This window comes from Macaca fascicularis, chromosome 3, assembly GCF_037993035.2.
Source record: "Macaca fascicularis isolate 582-1 chromosome 3, T2T-MFA8v1.1".
NCBI classification, from domain to species: Eukaryota; Metazoa; Chordata; class Mammalia; order Primates; family Cercopithecidae; genus Macaca; species Macaca fascicularis.
In genome coordinates this window covers 5,008,434-5,023,502 of record NC_088377.1, presented here as the reverse complement: position 1 = coordinate 5,023,502, position 15,069 = coordinate 5,008,434, and the positions used below count along the sequence as shown (strand labels likewise).

Here is a 15,069-nt window from a genome sequence, read left to right as displayed (position 1 = left end):
TCATCGGTGTCTGGGAGGGCTGTGGTCAGTTTTTTTGCAGAAATGTTACAAGTCCACTGATGAGAAAACTCACTTCGCTTTCAGTCAAAACCAGAAATTAGATAACAGAAATGCCACACTGTCAACACCGACCGGGAAGAAAGCCTCGCTGGCGGAGAGCGCTCAACAGAGCCCTTCGTGTATTCTCCCAGCCCGGGTCGCAGGTGGAGGAGTGCCTCCTGCAGGGACGGGTTCTCCCGTAGACACTCAAACTCCGGGATATAAAACCCCTGTTAATAACTGTCAAGAGTGTTACTTCCCAAATACAGTTTTTGAAAGTTGTATGCACTAGGTAAAATAATTTATGTAATGTTTGGAAGTATGTGAAAGAGCATTAGATTGATACAAATTGAAAACTTATTCCCAAATTAACAGCTCTGTTGTCGATTGTTATTAGTTTGACTAATTTTAAGAGGACTGTTAGTCTTCCATAAAGGATCTTGCACCTAAAAATTTTCTCCTACAACCTTAAAAAACTTAAAAATTTTTTTTTTTTTTTTTTTTTTTTTGGGACGGAGTCTCTGTCACCCCTAGGCTGGAGTGCAGTGGCATGATCTCAGCTCACTGCAGCCTCCACTCCCTGGCTCAAGCCATCCTCCCGTCTCAGCCTCCGCAGTAGCTGGGACTATGGATGCATCCACCACACCTAGCTAATTTTTGTATTTTTGATAGAGATGGGGTTTCACCATGTTGCTCAGGCTGGTTTCAAACTCCTGGTCTCAAGCAATCTACCTGCCTCAGCCTCCCAATGTGCAGGGATTACAGGTGTGAGCCACCGTGCCCAGCCTAAAGAGTGTCTATATTTTGAACTGTATGATGGAAAAGCACAGAGTGGCTCTGTTCTGAAAGTAGAAGGCAACAGTGATTATAAGTTTTCAAAGAACCTTGAGTTTTAGGATCCCCTGTGATTAGGCTGGGGGAGTGTGTGCTGCTATCCTAGTTTCATAGGTGAGAAAACTAGTACTCGCTTTACCACATGCTGGAAGCAGCCTCCCTTGAGCGATCCCTTTGTAGCCACTTGCTTAGCTGTTTTTTTGTTTTGTTTTGTTTTTTGTTTTTTCAGCCTTCCTCAGGACGATACGCATTGGTGTCTCTGCTTTGAGCTGTATGATCAGGCTTTCGGCCTCACCATTTCACTGGAATTGACCCAACTGCCAAATCTGGCAGAAACCGTTGCATCTTTCAGTTGCTCTCTTTGATTTGTGACACGCTTCCAATTGCTTCAGCACTGATTGCTTCAGTTACGCCTCATTCCCTGGATTTCCCACCTCTTGGCTGACTGCTCCTCCTGGGCCCGCTGTGTTGGCCCTTCTGCCCCTGCCCATGCTTGCACTGGGTTTCTTGGCACACACACCCTATGCAGTCTCATCCATGCCTGGAACATATGCCCAGTTGCTGGAGCCAGGAATGTGGGCACCATAGTGGGCTCCTCCCTCATTTCCAGTATTGGGTCTATCCCCAAGTCCTGTCTGTCCGACCTCCTGAATGTTTCTCTGGGAATGTAACCACTTCTTCCCCGCCTGAATGGCTTCCTAACTGTTCTCCCAGCCTCCAGGTTTCCCCCTATAATCCACCCTCACATTGCAGCCGAAACGATTTTTCTAAACAGCAAAAGGAATCATGCCACTCCCTTGCTTAGGGTTTAGTGACTCTCCATTGCCTAGGTGAGAGTTCAAACCACAATGCCCAAGTGCCTGAGGACTTGGCCCAGCCTCCACCATCTCTCCCCCACCTCCGCTCTGACATGCATGCCTCTAGTCTTGCTCTGTCTCTTGCCTCTGGGTTTCTGGGCTTCAAGTGTGTTGTCCCCTCTGCCTGAGCTATCGCCCCTACCACTAATACCCTATTTTAACGGGATAATTTTATCTTGATTGGTGCTTCTTCCTCCCGGATTCCACCACCTCCCCACCCCACCCGACTGGCACCTTCTCAGCTGCATCTAGGGTTGGTGCTCCCTCCTCTGTGCTCCCATAGCACCTGGTGTAGGTTTTGTTGACACCACTCGTGTAGGTGATACTGGATTTGCCAGCCAGGACCCTCTCATCCCCCCAACAGGTTTCTTGTTTGCCTGTGCCTGCCCAATGCCTGGCTTTCGGTCTAAATTCCTTGCCGCTTTCAGCTTCTGGTGGTTGCCAGCATTTCTGAGCTTGTGGCTGTATCACTCCAATCTCTTCCTCTGTGTTCACATGGCTACCTTCTGTCTGTCAAATCTCCCTCTACTTCTTTCCTTTTGCCTGGACTATAGGAGGAGCTCCACACATTTTTATTGGTGTTATCCATACACTGAAGCACCCCAAACAGGATCTCTCACACCATAGACACATATGTTCTTTTATACAAAATGCACATTGTTTATGCAGCCACCTCATTAGACACCCTGCAGACAACCCACAGCTGTGCACACAGCAAGCTCACAGTTGGACTTCCTATTGACATTCTATCTGCCTTTGAATCATTTTTTCCATCCTTGACCGTGTCCTACTTAGTTAAAGATGCTGCTGTCTGCCTTGCTACCCAAGCCAGAAACTTGATGGTTATTTCTCAATATCTGCATTCAACTGTCACTAAGTCCTATCAATCTGCCTCTTAAATGCCACTTAAACCTGTCCTTACCAGCCTTACTTCAGCTGTTTCTGGCCTGGAGCATCTCTGTCCAATCTGTAGCCATTGCAACCAAGTTCCTGCCTCAGTTTTGCTTCCTTCTCTTCCCAGTCTAGTCCATTTTCAGTCAAACTCATCTTTCCAAATGCTGATCGGGTTAACTTGCTCTGGTGCTGTATACCCACCCATCCTCCCATGTGGCTTGCAGATGCCTACGGCCTCAGTGCTGGGCATGGCCTGTTCAGTGCTGCCAAGGTGGCTTTGTTTTCTGCTTGCCTTGCCTTTGCCAACCACTCTAGCCATGTAGCCTGGCACAGGCACTTCCTAGGATGGCCTTTTCCTATTCAATTTGCAGGCAAATCCAATTTCAAGTGTCAGACCGAGGCTGCCTCCCTCTGTGCTTCAGTGACTCCACTGTACCATCTATTTCACCTATTCCCATCTGCTCAAAGGCTGGTTTCTCCACTAGTTTGTACACCCCTTGGCACAGAGTCCATGTCTGTTAACTTGTGTATGCCTGGAGCTTTGGGTCTGTTGCTAGGGCTGTGTCCTGGGCCATCTGTTCCCGATAGCTAGAGTTTTCTCTCTGAAACTGTGACAGTGGTAGCTGATTCTCCAGGGTTAATGGTATGACTCAGTTGGTTTGCATTTCTTATAACAAACACAAACAGCCCTTTCGTAATTTGGGGGAGGGAAGTCTATATGGGGTTTAATGTATCTGCTTCTGCATATTTGGAAGTGGGAAGTTTTAATCAGCTGCGATTCTCTTAACCATCACTTCATTGGAATGGATACCTGGCTGTCCAAATTTGCCCAATCTATGGGTTGGGTGGTATCTCTTTAAAAAATTCATTAGTTTCCTGTGGCTGCTGTAATAACTTTCTATAAACTTGGTGGGTTAAAACAATAAAAACTTATTATTTTACAGTTCTGGAGGTCAGAAGTCCGAAATTTGTCTTATGGGATGGAAATCCAGGTGTGAGCAAGGCCACATTTCCTCTGGAGGATATAGAGAAAGTGCCTTGCTTTCCGTCTCTGGTGGCTGCCAGCATTCCTGGGCTTGTGGCTGCATCACTCTGATCTCTGCCTTTGTGTTCACGTGGCCTCTTTTCTGTTTGTCAAATCTCCCTCTACCTGTTTCTTTCTTTTGTTTTGTTTTTGTTTTTGTTTTAGACACCTAGTCTTAGTCTGTTGCCTAGGCTGGAGTATAGTGGTGCACTCTTAGCTCATGTAACCTTGAACTTCTGTGCTTAAGTGATCCTCCAGCCTCAGCCTCCCTTGTAGCTAGGTCTACAGGTGTGCACTACCACACCTCACCTTCTCTGCCTCTTTCATAAAGGGACACTTGGGAAGGCATTTAGGGCCTACCTGGAGAATCCAGGATGATCTCCCCATCTCAAGATATTTTAATTTAATTAGCATCTGCAAGACCCTTTTATCATATAAGGTAATATTGGAGGTTTCAGAGATCAGGACTTGATATCTTTAAGGGTCATTATTCAGCCTACTGCAGATAAGAACAGTATTCCTGTGTGCATGTAGCAGCATGGGAAGGCCTTTGAAAGGTATGTGAAACAGAGAAAGAGAAAAGAGAAGAGAATGGGAAGTGGGGAAAGTGAGGAAATAGGAACACATTGGGTTGCCGTGTAAATGGTTTCCAACAACCACCTTCACAGTGAATATCACTCCGCATACTCAGAACTGGAGTGTCCCGAGTCATAGTGCCTCTTCAGCATAGTTGAAGTTGGGTAGGATTGAGTGTTGATCACACTGGGTTCTCATAATTGAGAAGCCGTCTGTAAACATTAGCATAAAAGAAAAGTGGTACTAAGCTTAAGGATCTCCCAGCCAGAAGCATTAGTGCTGGTTTTCTCCAAAGGGCCTAATTGCCTCTTCCTCTCTCTTCTGGTCACTCCATCCTTGTTCTTAAAGGGCAAATGCCTGGAGGATATCCCTCCAGTTCAGCATACAAATGCCACAAATATTACTTGCATTGCATTAGATCCACACTAGTTTCTAAGAAACCCTTTTGTCTTAAGATTGGGAGAGGGGCCGGGCGCGGTGGCTCAAGCCTGTAATCCCAGCACTTTGGGAGGCCGAGACGGGTGGATCACGAGGTCAGGAGATCGAGACCATCCTGGCTAACATGGTGAAACCCCGTCTCTACTAAAATATACAAAAAACTAGCCGGGCGAGGTGGCGGGCGCCTGTAGTCCCAGCTACTCGGGAGGCTGAGGCAGGAGAATGGCGTGAACCCGGGAGGCGGAGCTTGCAGTGAGCTGAGATCCGGCCACTGCACTCCAGCCTGGGCGGCAGAGCAAGACTCCGTCTCAAAAAAAAAAAAAAAAAAAGATTGGGAGAGGACTGTGTGTGTGTGTGTGTGTGTGTGTGTGTGTGTATAATAACAGTAGTAATTCTATATGATTATAAACTTTGTATGAATTAAGAAAATTCTTATGTGCTATTCCTTAAGTTGCTATCATGAAAGGTAAGGAAGACCGTTGCATTCAGATCTGCACCATGGGCGTCCTTTGGTAAAAAAAAGATGGATTCCACATCCCCAAAACTGTGAAGTGGGGTGAAGAGTGACTGCTTCTGTTGTTACAAGCATCTGCTGCGTGTCCTCGACTGTGATCTCATTTGCACTGGGATCCTGCTTTTTAGGAATAACACCAGGAAAGGGGGCCTCATAAAAGCTGGGAAGTGGAGGAAGGGAAGTTGGAACTATTTGACATCAGTGTCCCTGTCAGTGTCCCTGACCTTCCAAATATAGCCAGCTGCTCTGAAAGCATTTCAGATGTGTATGGTAGAATTTGTTAACTGGTCAGCCCTTTATCTTATTTTTTCCTAAATGGGAAGTGGTGAACGTGGAGCACAGTGCTTTGGTTAGATCATTCGGGAAGGTGAAAGGTTTGTGCAGCTGGGAAGAGGCTGAAAGGAGGCTGGAAGCAGAAGGCTGCATACGCCAAGTCCTGTGTCTGATCACTGAATTTGTTTACGTGTTATTTATTCCATAAAGAGTGAGGTACGTGGGAGGTGGACCACGCCTACCTTTTTACCATCTTTGTCTTGCTCCTCCTGTCTTCATCATTGTTATTCGTGTGTGTCATGGCCCCAGGCTTTGGGACTGTGAAGGTGACTACCAGATGATCTCTACCCTCAAGGAAATGGCACCAGCTCTGTCTCCTGGAAATAGACATGACAGGAACTATCGATACAAGTGGTAAATGCTTGGAGACACGTGTGCGCTCAAGGTTATGAGGCACAGAGGAGGGGAGACTATTCTGCCTCTCCCAGGGACCCAGATCCAGCTGGCCTGAGCCTGCAGATGGTGGTGCCAGTCTTTGGTCCTCTCAGTGCATTGAGCTCCCTCGGCCGGGGCCTGACAAGGACAAGCGCTGGAGTCCATCAGTTACCCCCTTCCATGCAATGGCCACGAAGAAAGCGGAGGCAGCTTTGCCCCAGACAAAGGCTTTGCTGATTCCTGGACAGGCCTGAGCGGGCTGACAGTGGCTGTTCTGGATTCACAGGCTGGGACATCAGATTGTGGGCAATGTGAACTCACCAGAAGGCATTAGTCTAGGTGGCCTTTTCCAAACGGCAGCATGTATGGTGCATCTGCAAGGCAAACGGCGGTGTTTCCTTCCCACAGTGTTCAGGGCAGCCAAGGCCGTTTGTTCAATTTGGACATCAAGCTTCATGGGCCCCTGCACACATAATGCATCAGTGGTGAAAAGTGCTCACTAAATCATCTGATCCGAAAGCTATTAAAAAAACAACAACAACAACAACAAATGGCTGGTTTTTGTTTGTTTTTGTTTTTAAATCTTGGAGAGTTTAGAGCTTTACTCCTTTTGTTAAGAGTCAACCTTGTTGACTCATGAATCACCTTATTGAGAAAGACGTGAATGTGTGTTTAAATTTGATTTAAAAAGCATTTACTGGCCGGGCGCGGTGGCTCAAGCCTGTAATCCCAGCACTTTGGGAGGCCGAGGCGGGCGGATCACAAGGTCAGGAGATCGAGACCACAGTGAAACCCCGTCTCTACTAAAAATACAAAAAATTAGCCGGGCGCGGTGGCGGGCGCCTGTAGTCCCAGCTACTCAGGAGGCTGAGGCAGGAGAATGGCGGGAACCCAGGAGGTGGAGCTTGCAGTGAGCCGAGATCGCGCCACTGCACTCCAGCCTGGGCAACAGCGTGAGACTCCGTCTCAAAAAAAAAAAAAAAAAAAGCATTTACTGTGCTTTTTTATTTCCAAAATCTATTTTTTATATTTGGCATGCTTATATTATACCTTTGATACATTTAAATATCTTAATAAATATATACCCTCAAATTTGAATTAAAACATCCACTTTAGAACTAGATTTAATAAAACATTATAGAACTTATACTTGGTTTGCTTATAAAGCCCTCTCACAAAAACTGGGTCAAATGATTTAATCTGTTTTCTCCATTATAGAGGAGACTTTCTCCCCGTCCCCCAACCCCTCCTTTTAAATGTGACTCAATTGATTTGGTACACTGTCTGCTTCTCTGATATCTGTGAAATTACTATGTCTAAAAATAGAAACTGAGTTCTCTTTATGCTTTCTTTCTGAGGTAGGCCGATTGTTGATGTTGCAGCACTTTAAAAATTGTTAGCTGGTGAAGACCAATGATCAAGAACCACAGTGATGCCTTCTGAGGTTTCACAAAGTTTGCATATTCAATTTGTTTTACATATTGTTGACGATAATAACTCTAGAATTTTCTTTCTTCTCTTTTTTTTTTCCCCAGACAAGGTCTTACTCTGTCACCCAGGCTGGAGGGCAGTGGTGCAAACATGGCTCACTGCAGCCTCCAACTCCTGGGTCAAACAATCCTCCTGCCTCAGTTCTCCAAGAATCTGGGACCCCAGGCGTGCACCACCATGCCTGACTAATTTTTGCATTTTTTGTAGAGACAGGGTTTTGTCATGTTGCCCAGGCTGTTCTTGGATTCCTGAGTTCAAGTGATCCTCCCGTCTTGGCCTCCCAAAGTGCTGGGATTACAGGCATCAGCAACCCCGCTCAGCCTAAGTCTGGAATTTTCAAATGATTCTTGGAAATATTCCCCCAAATTGTGCTTTATAAAAATCAACTAAGTTTGAAAAATGAGATGACTAGGGCATGTGATAAGGGCGATAAGGGAGAACAACATCTGAACATCTCTATGAAATCTGACTTCCTTTTTAACTTTAGTTTTTTCCTTGCAATCAGTGGACTGGAGTGCTTATTTGATTTCATTATGGTGGCATAGTTATCAAGGTAGTATTCTTACTAGACTTTATTATCAGCAATGTAATACTTATTCTAAAATTAAGCCCTGTGTTCTTTCTCCTGGGCTTGAAGTTAGTTCAGCAGAATTCTCTGTTAAAACTAAAATCCCCATTTCTGCATTCACTGTCTTTTACTGGCCAGTACAGTGAGTGGCCTATCCTCGATTCAGGTACCAAAAACAACAACAACCAAAGAAACAACTAGGTGGCCACCATGACAATAAATCTACGGTAAAAAAACACCAATTGTGGCCGGGCGCGGTGGCTCACGCCTGTAATCCCAGCACTTTGGGAGGCCGAGACGGGCGGATCACGAGGTCAGGAGATCGAGACCATCCTGGCTAACCCGGTGAAACCCCGTCTCTACTAAAAAATACAAAAACTAGCCGGGCGCGGTGGCGGGCGCCTGTAGTCCCAGCTACTCGGGAGGCTGAGGCAGGAGAATGGCGGGAACCCGGGAGGTGGAGCTTGCAGTGAGTGGAGATTGCGCCACCGCACTCCAGCCTGGGCGACAGAGGGAGACTCCGTCTCCAAAAAAAAAAAAAAAAAAAAAAAAACACCAATTGTTTTATCAAGTGTAAGCTACCCTTCAGAATAACATTGTTCAGATATTCTGAATAGGACCAAATATGTGCAAAAATGTCAAAAGACCATCAACAAGCAAAAATTACATCAAATATATTATAAAAGACAAAATATCACAGAGCAAAATTGAACTACTGCAAAGCACTTTGAAATTGAAATGCCTTCAGGCCCAAGAATTGATATTAATTGTATTGGAAGTGAAGAAGCTTCACTTGACGCGTCACAGGATCTGAACGGGAGGTTTCCAGTGTCATCCCCACTGTAGATCTGCTCTGTGTTGTCACTGTAGCCCCTTGGAGCACAGGCCCAGCAGCACGTGACTGAAGGCAATCAGCAATACTGAGACGAATTGCTCGAGGCTTCACTGAGTTAACCCCAATGATACTCGCTCAGTTAACAATCTCAAAATCATTTTTGGTCGTGGAAATCATTACTGAATTATAGTGAGGATCTAAAACTTGACCATTGGGTTGTAATAATGGAGGGGAGATGTAGATTCTTTGATAATCAGGAAATTCTAAATTATCTTTCAGAGATTTCTAATATGTTAATGACTCAGAAGGTTTTACATGCAAAATCTAGAACTCTGTGGAAGGATTTTACAGTGTAGAAGACAGACCTTACTGTTGCCCTTCTCTGATCCTCCAGTTGGGCAAGGCAGTTACCACTAGGCAATACTAGAAGTCAGTAACACGCTAGGGCTCCAGCGTTGTCCTATCTCCAGGGCAGGTGGCCTGGAGAACTGCAGCCCATCCTTCTGGGCCACAGGCAAGTGTTACTGCCTTGTAGTTCCCTCTCTGATCCCCTCAACTGGAGCAGCAGCCACCAACACCTGGGGGCCCAGGACACACCTCTGTTAAAGCACTGGGCTGGAATGTTGGCTTATTAGCTGTCTCTACTTCTAGACCGTGAGCTTCTAGGCCAGTGTGCACCTGGCCCCAAGTGAGGGCTCCTGTGGGATTTGCGGGTGGAATGGGATTTGCTTTTGAGGAGAGCAGCAGAGACTTTCTGTGCTTCTCTCTGGGTCATCTCCCTCCCCACAGGCAGTCATGATAGTGACATGGCCAGCCTCCTGCCCTTAGGTAGGTTGTGTGACCAGTGGTGGCTGGTGGATTCTGAGAAGTGACATTGGTCAGCTCCTGATTTCTCATCAACGTGATACCTGCATTTGATGAATATTCACTGAGTATGTACCAAGTGGTGGCTGCACGCTATGCTGGCTGGCAGGGTGCAGAGAGGCATGGGACTCAGGCCCCAACCCGAAGGAGCACACCAGCCAAGGGGCATGCAGACACTTTAAACACAGTGTGCTGAGTTCCCTTCAAGGCCTATGTGTCCCTGTCTGCATCTCACCTCCCGAGTGCCAATCAGTCTTCTGGAGTCTCCACGACTTGTCAGGGTCACCAGTAGCCTCTGTGTGACCAAATCCAGAGTCATGTATTTGTCTTCATTCATTCAATCACTCATGGTTCTGCACCCCCTACACGCACTGTATGCATGGTTCTATCCCTTAGGATACTTCAGTAAGCAGAACAGAGATTCCTGCCCTCATGGAGTCTCCATGCTTGTGGACATCCACAGGTGTTGAGCCATAGAGCAAGCCCTCATTTACCTCCTGCAGGAAGCACCCAGCCCCAGACCATGCCTGTTGTCCCTTTCACCACCTCTAGCTGCACTGTTCTCTGCCTTCCCTCCTGCTCAGGGGCCTTGTGTGGCCTCTTTTCTCCACCTGGGACATCCTTCCTCTTTGTTCTTCTTATGTCTCCTTCTTTCAGTCAGTTCTTCCCATCTTGATCCTGAATTACTCATTGTAGCTCTTACCAATATCTGCTGCGTTCTTGTGTCTTTGTTTACCGTCAGTTACCTCACCCAAATTTCAGTTCCATGGTGTATCCCTGGCACCTAAGATAGGTCCTGGACATGGCAGGTGCTCAGTGAATACTTGAAAGAATGGACATCGGGACGGGAGTTCTAGATGGAAAGCCTGGCATAGGGCTTAGAGGACACTCTGGACCTGAGGGTTTGGGGCCCAGCTGGAGACCTGGTGTGAGGGCTGAGGATGGACAGGTAGGGGCCTCTGTGCACATGTGCCCAGGTCTGGACTCCCCTTGGGTAACAAGAACACTGGGTGGAGTTTCACAATCAGGAGAGACATGTTCAGGTTTTGAGGCTTCCACAAGCCTTCTCCTTGTGGAAGGTCAAAGGAGAGGAAGAGATTAGAAGCGGGGTTGGAGGTGGGGGCCTTCTGCAATGCTTTCAAGAAGGAATTAAAGAGCCTGAACAAGACAGTGGTGATGGTATGGACACCGGCATCCAGGGCAGGCCTGTGGCTCATTGGACTTGGGAGGAGCCTGCAACAATGCTGGTTTGAGGCTGGGGGACCAGGTGTAACCAGAGCCCTACCCTCAGACAGCTGCTTCTTCACCCCCCGCCCATGTTCCTTCTTCGTGCCCTGTGCCTGCCCTGGAGCTCTACGCAGAATCCTGCCCCCAGCCCCACCAAGCCTGCTGTTGAACCCCTGCCACAGCTGCATTAGTCTATCCTGGGTGTTTATCCAAATTATTGGAATGAGGCTCTCCAGGAGATGTCTGCACTCCCACGTTCATTCCCAACAGCTAAGATGTGGAGTCAGCCTGAACGTCCATCTACACGTGAACGAATAAAGAAAGCATGGTGCGTACAGCCAGTGAAATACTATTCGCCCTTACCAAAGACAATTCTGCAAACCACGACAACACGGATGAGTGACACAGGCCAGTCACAGTGGGACAAATCCTGCAGGATTCCACTTATACGAGCTGGCTAACGCAGTGAAACTCATAGAACCAAAGAGTGGGAAGGTGGCTGCCAGGGGCTCAGGGAGGGGAAATGAGAGGCATTAAGTTTTAATTAAGCCAAATGAATGAGCTCTAGAGATCCGCTGCAGAACATCACACCCATAGTCATGATGCTGCAGTGGACACTTAGCATTTTAAGAGGATAGATCTCATGTGTTCTTACTAGAATAGAATAGAATAGAATAGAATAGAATAGAATAGAATAGAATCCTGGAATTAACATCACCAAACAGGCATGATGGGATTTGATTATATTGCAAAGTATGCTAAGAAGGGGTTATTCATCTGTGACAGTGGCACACACCCTGCCATGGTCTCCGGCAGCTGCCCAGAGCACACAGCAGTCCGGGAGATATGCTTTAAATGCTGTACCCAGCACTGCATGGGAAATGTGACTTTTTAAAATGGAGGGTGAATACGTGAATTCACAAGTGTTCCTGGAAATCAGGGATGTGTAGTTGTTCACATGTCACTACTGTGGAGCGCACTGTGTCTGGGGAGGGCCTTTGTTTGAGACAAGACGTAGACTGAGGACAAGAGAGCCAAGGCAAGTCCTGCAAAAGAGGAACAACAGGGCAGGGAGCAGGTGACCAGGCGGCAATGGAACATAGAACCCGGACTTTGCTGTGCAGTGTGTAACGGGCAGGAGCCAGGCTCTGGAAGCCTGGCATTCCAAGCTCCTCCAGGGTCTTTAGTCCCTGGGAGGAAGGGGACAGGGCACAGAACTGTGGGAAGGCCCATACTGGCATGCACCTCAGGCCGATGACAGTGGCAGTGCACAGGGGCACTGCAGGAGGCCGGGGAAGACGAGGTCACAATAGGCACAATAGGGAGTCGTTGCCAGGCAACCTCTCTAGGCTTCTGTTGTGATTCTGCTTTAGTTGGGTCTTAGGGGTCTCTCTGGAGAGTGACTATAAATGCTAGCCTTTGTGCAGGGCAGCAAAGCAAATCATCGGGAATAACCCAGGAGCCTCACAGGGAAACCACTGCACTGTGGAGAGGATGCTTCCAGATACAGAGGACAAATCAAGTGAAGGGATGGAGCAGGTCACACTCAGAGCGGCACAGAGGTGTGCAAGCTGTTCCCACGGTCATCAGAGTCTCTGTTCCAACTGTCCTCCCGCTGGGCTGTCTTGGGTCCCCGGTGCATGGGCTGGAGTGTGGTCCCTGGCGGAGCCCTGGAGGCCGGCTCTGCTTCCTGCGCCCTTCCAGCCTGGAGCAGCCCAAGGGCACAGCATTCCTGGGGCAGGCCTGAGCTCTGTGGTGGGCTGAGTTGAGTCCCCAGAAAGGTAGATGGAAGCCCGAACTCTCTGTATGTGTGAACGTTACCCTATTTGGAAAAACAGTCTTTGCAGATGTATTCAGGTTCAGATGCGGTCATCTTGGATTAGGGTGGGTCCTAAATCTAATGGCTGTGACCTTATAAGTGGGGGATGCACAGGGAAAGGCCGCGTGAAGATGGAGACCAAGACTAGGGCGATGCTGCTCCAAGCCAAGGAGCACCAAGGACTGAAGTCGCCTGAGAGGCGCTGGGCAAGGCGCCTTCCTGGGGGCTTCAGAGGAGGGTGGTCCTGCCCGCACCTCACTTTTGGACTTCTACTCTCCAGAACTTTGAAAGACCATATTTCTGTGGTTTCAGACACCTGGTTTGTTGGCATTTGTTGTGGCAGCCCCAGAAAATGAATATAGGCAGCATCGTTTAGTGCTTAAGAAAAAGCTTGTGCCCAGGTGCTGATGCTCACGCCTAGAATCCAGCACTTTGCGAGGCTGAGACAGGAGGATCGCTTGAGCCCAGGAATTTGAGACCAGCCTGAGCAACAAAGTAAGTTCCTGTCTCTACAAAAAATAAAAACATTAGCACACCTGTGTTTCCAGCTAGATGAGAGATGGAGGTGGGAGGATTGCTTGAGCCCAGGAAGTCAAGGCTGCACTGAGCCATGTTGGCACCACTGCACTCCAGCCTGGGTGACAGAGTGAGACCCTGAAAAAAAAAAAAAAAAAAAAAAAAGCTTGTGGACCCAGATCTCACATCCTGACCCTGCCAGCGATCAACTGTGTGACCTTGAGTGAGTTACTTGAACTCTCTGTGCCTCGGTCTCCCCATGGGTTGTGGAAGAGTTGAGTTAATGAGTGTAAAGTACAAGACAAGAGTGTAAAGCAGACAAGAGCCGGCTGCCCAGCATGATGTAAGCACCGCAAGAGCACTGGGTGTTGTGAAAGGTGCCGTGTTTAAGAATTGGAGTTTCCCAATGGGTTCAGTATTAGTACCTGTTCTTTAAGGCACAGACTTGTTCTCAACTGGAGTGATGATTCAACCCCTTGTTCCACTCCTTTTGTTTGGGGTCTCTGTTAGTTTCCTGTGGCCGATGTAATTAATTACCACGATATAATTAATTACCACAAGCTTAAACATCAGAATGCATTCTTTCACAATCTGGAGACCAGAAATCCAGGTGCAGGATTTTACAGGGCCACGCGGCCTCTGAAGGCACCAGGGTAGGGTCCCTCCTCGCCTCTCCCAGTTTGCTGGCATGCTGGCAAGGCTCAGCGCTCCTTGGCTGGCACCAGCCGTGCTCCAATCACTGCCTGACTTTGCGTGGTCTTCTTCTTGTGTTTCTCTGTATCTCTCCTCGTATAAGGTCCTCAGTCATTGGATTCAGGACCCACCTTACTCCAGCATGACCTCATCGTCACCTAATTACATCTGCAAGATCCCTATTTCCAAAAATGGTGACATTCTTAGGCACTGGGGTTGAGTATCATATCTTTTTGGCAGAATGCAATTCAACTCACAACACTACTTCTCACAAAAATAACTAAAAATGGTCGGGGAGGCATTTTCAAGAACTTTCACTACCACATTTTAGAGAATGGACTTCACTGTAAACCTTGGGCGACCTCTGAAGAATGTGTTGGAACAGGTGCTGAGTCGGCTACTACTGGGTGACATTTTCTTAACGGCTGGAAGAGTGAAGGAGTTAGGGCTGAACGTGTATGCACAAAAACTTCTTCTGTTTTGACTCTATGGGCTTCTTCCATTCATTTGTTCATTTAGTAAACACGTATTGCTGCCTTTTGTCTTCCACGATCTATGAAAGATAAAATGTAGTGTGAGGACATGGCCCAATGCCACCATCGTCTTCCTGGACTCCCTAGGTGGCACCATGCTGGGGGTGCTGCTCTCCTCTGTGTCCCGAACGACTTTGCGCCTCACTTTGTCGAGTTGTGGCTGTGACTCGAAGCCTCACCGAGCTCCCTTTTCCTCTGTCTCCCATTCTCCTCTCCAGGCCAGGGTGGCTTCCCCAGGCCTCCTCCCTGGGTCCTGCCTGTGCGGAGCCTTCTTCCCAGGAGGGAGGTGATACTGACTTGAGATCTTATGGGTGTTTTGTTTGTGACTGGGCCTGACCGACCCTCTCTCCATGGCCTTAGATTGCACTCTAGGTGGACAGGACAGCCGTTCTCAACACTGAGTCTCTTTGGAACATACCCACTGATGGTGGTTCACAAGCTACCCACGCCCACAGGCTGACCCAGATCTCCGTGAAATTAAAACATACTGTGAAAGGAAAAAGAGCCAATGTCATGTGGATAATGGAGTGTCAGCCACTGAAAAATCTAAAAATAATAAACATGGCATGTTTGTCGGGGTTCTCTAGAGAAACAGAAGCAACGTGCGTGTGTGTGTGTGCATGCACACAGAGAAAGAAG

At 47.8% G+C, this 15,069-nt stretch overlaps 1 protein-coding gene across 2 annotated transcripts in view; it reads left to right on the top strand.

Annotated features, from left to right (window-relative positions):
* UMODL1 (uromodulin like 1) overlaps nucleotides 1-15,069 on the top strand; it is a 138,211-nt gene that overhangs the window by 1,954 nt on the left and 121,188 nt on the right. The window lies entirely within an intron of this gene.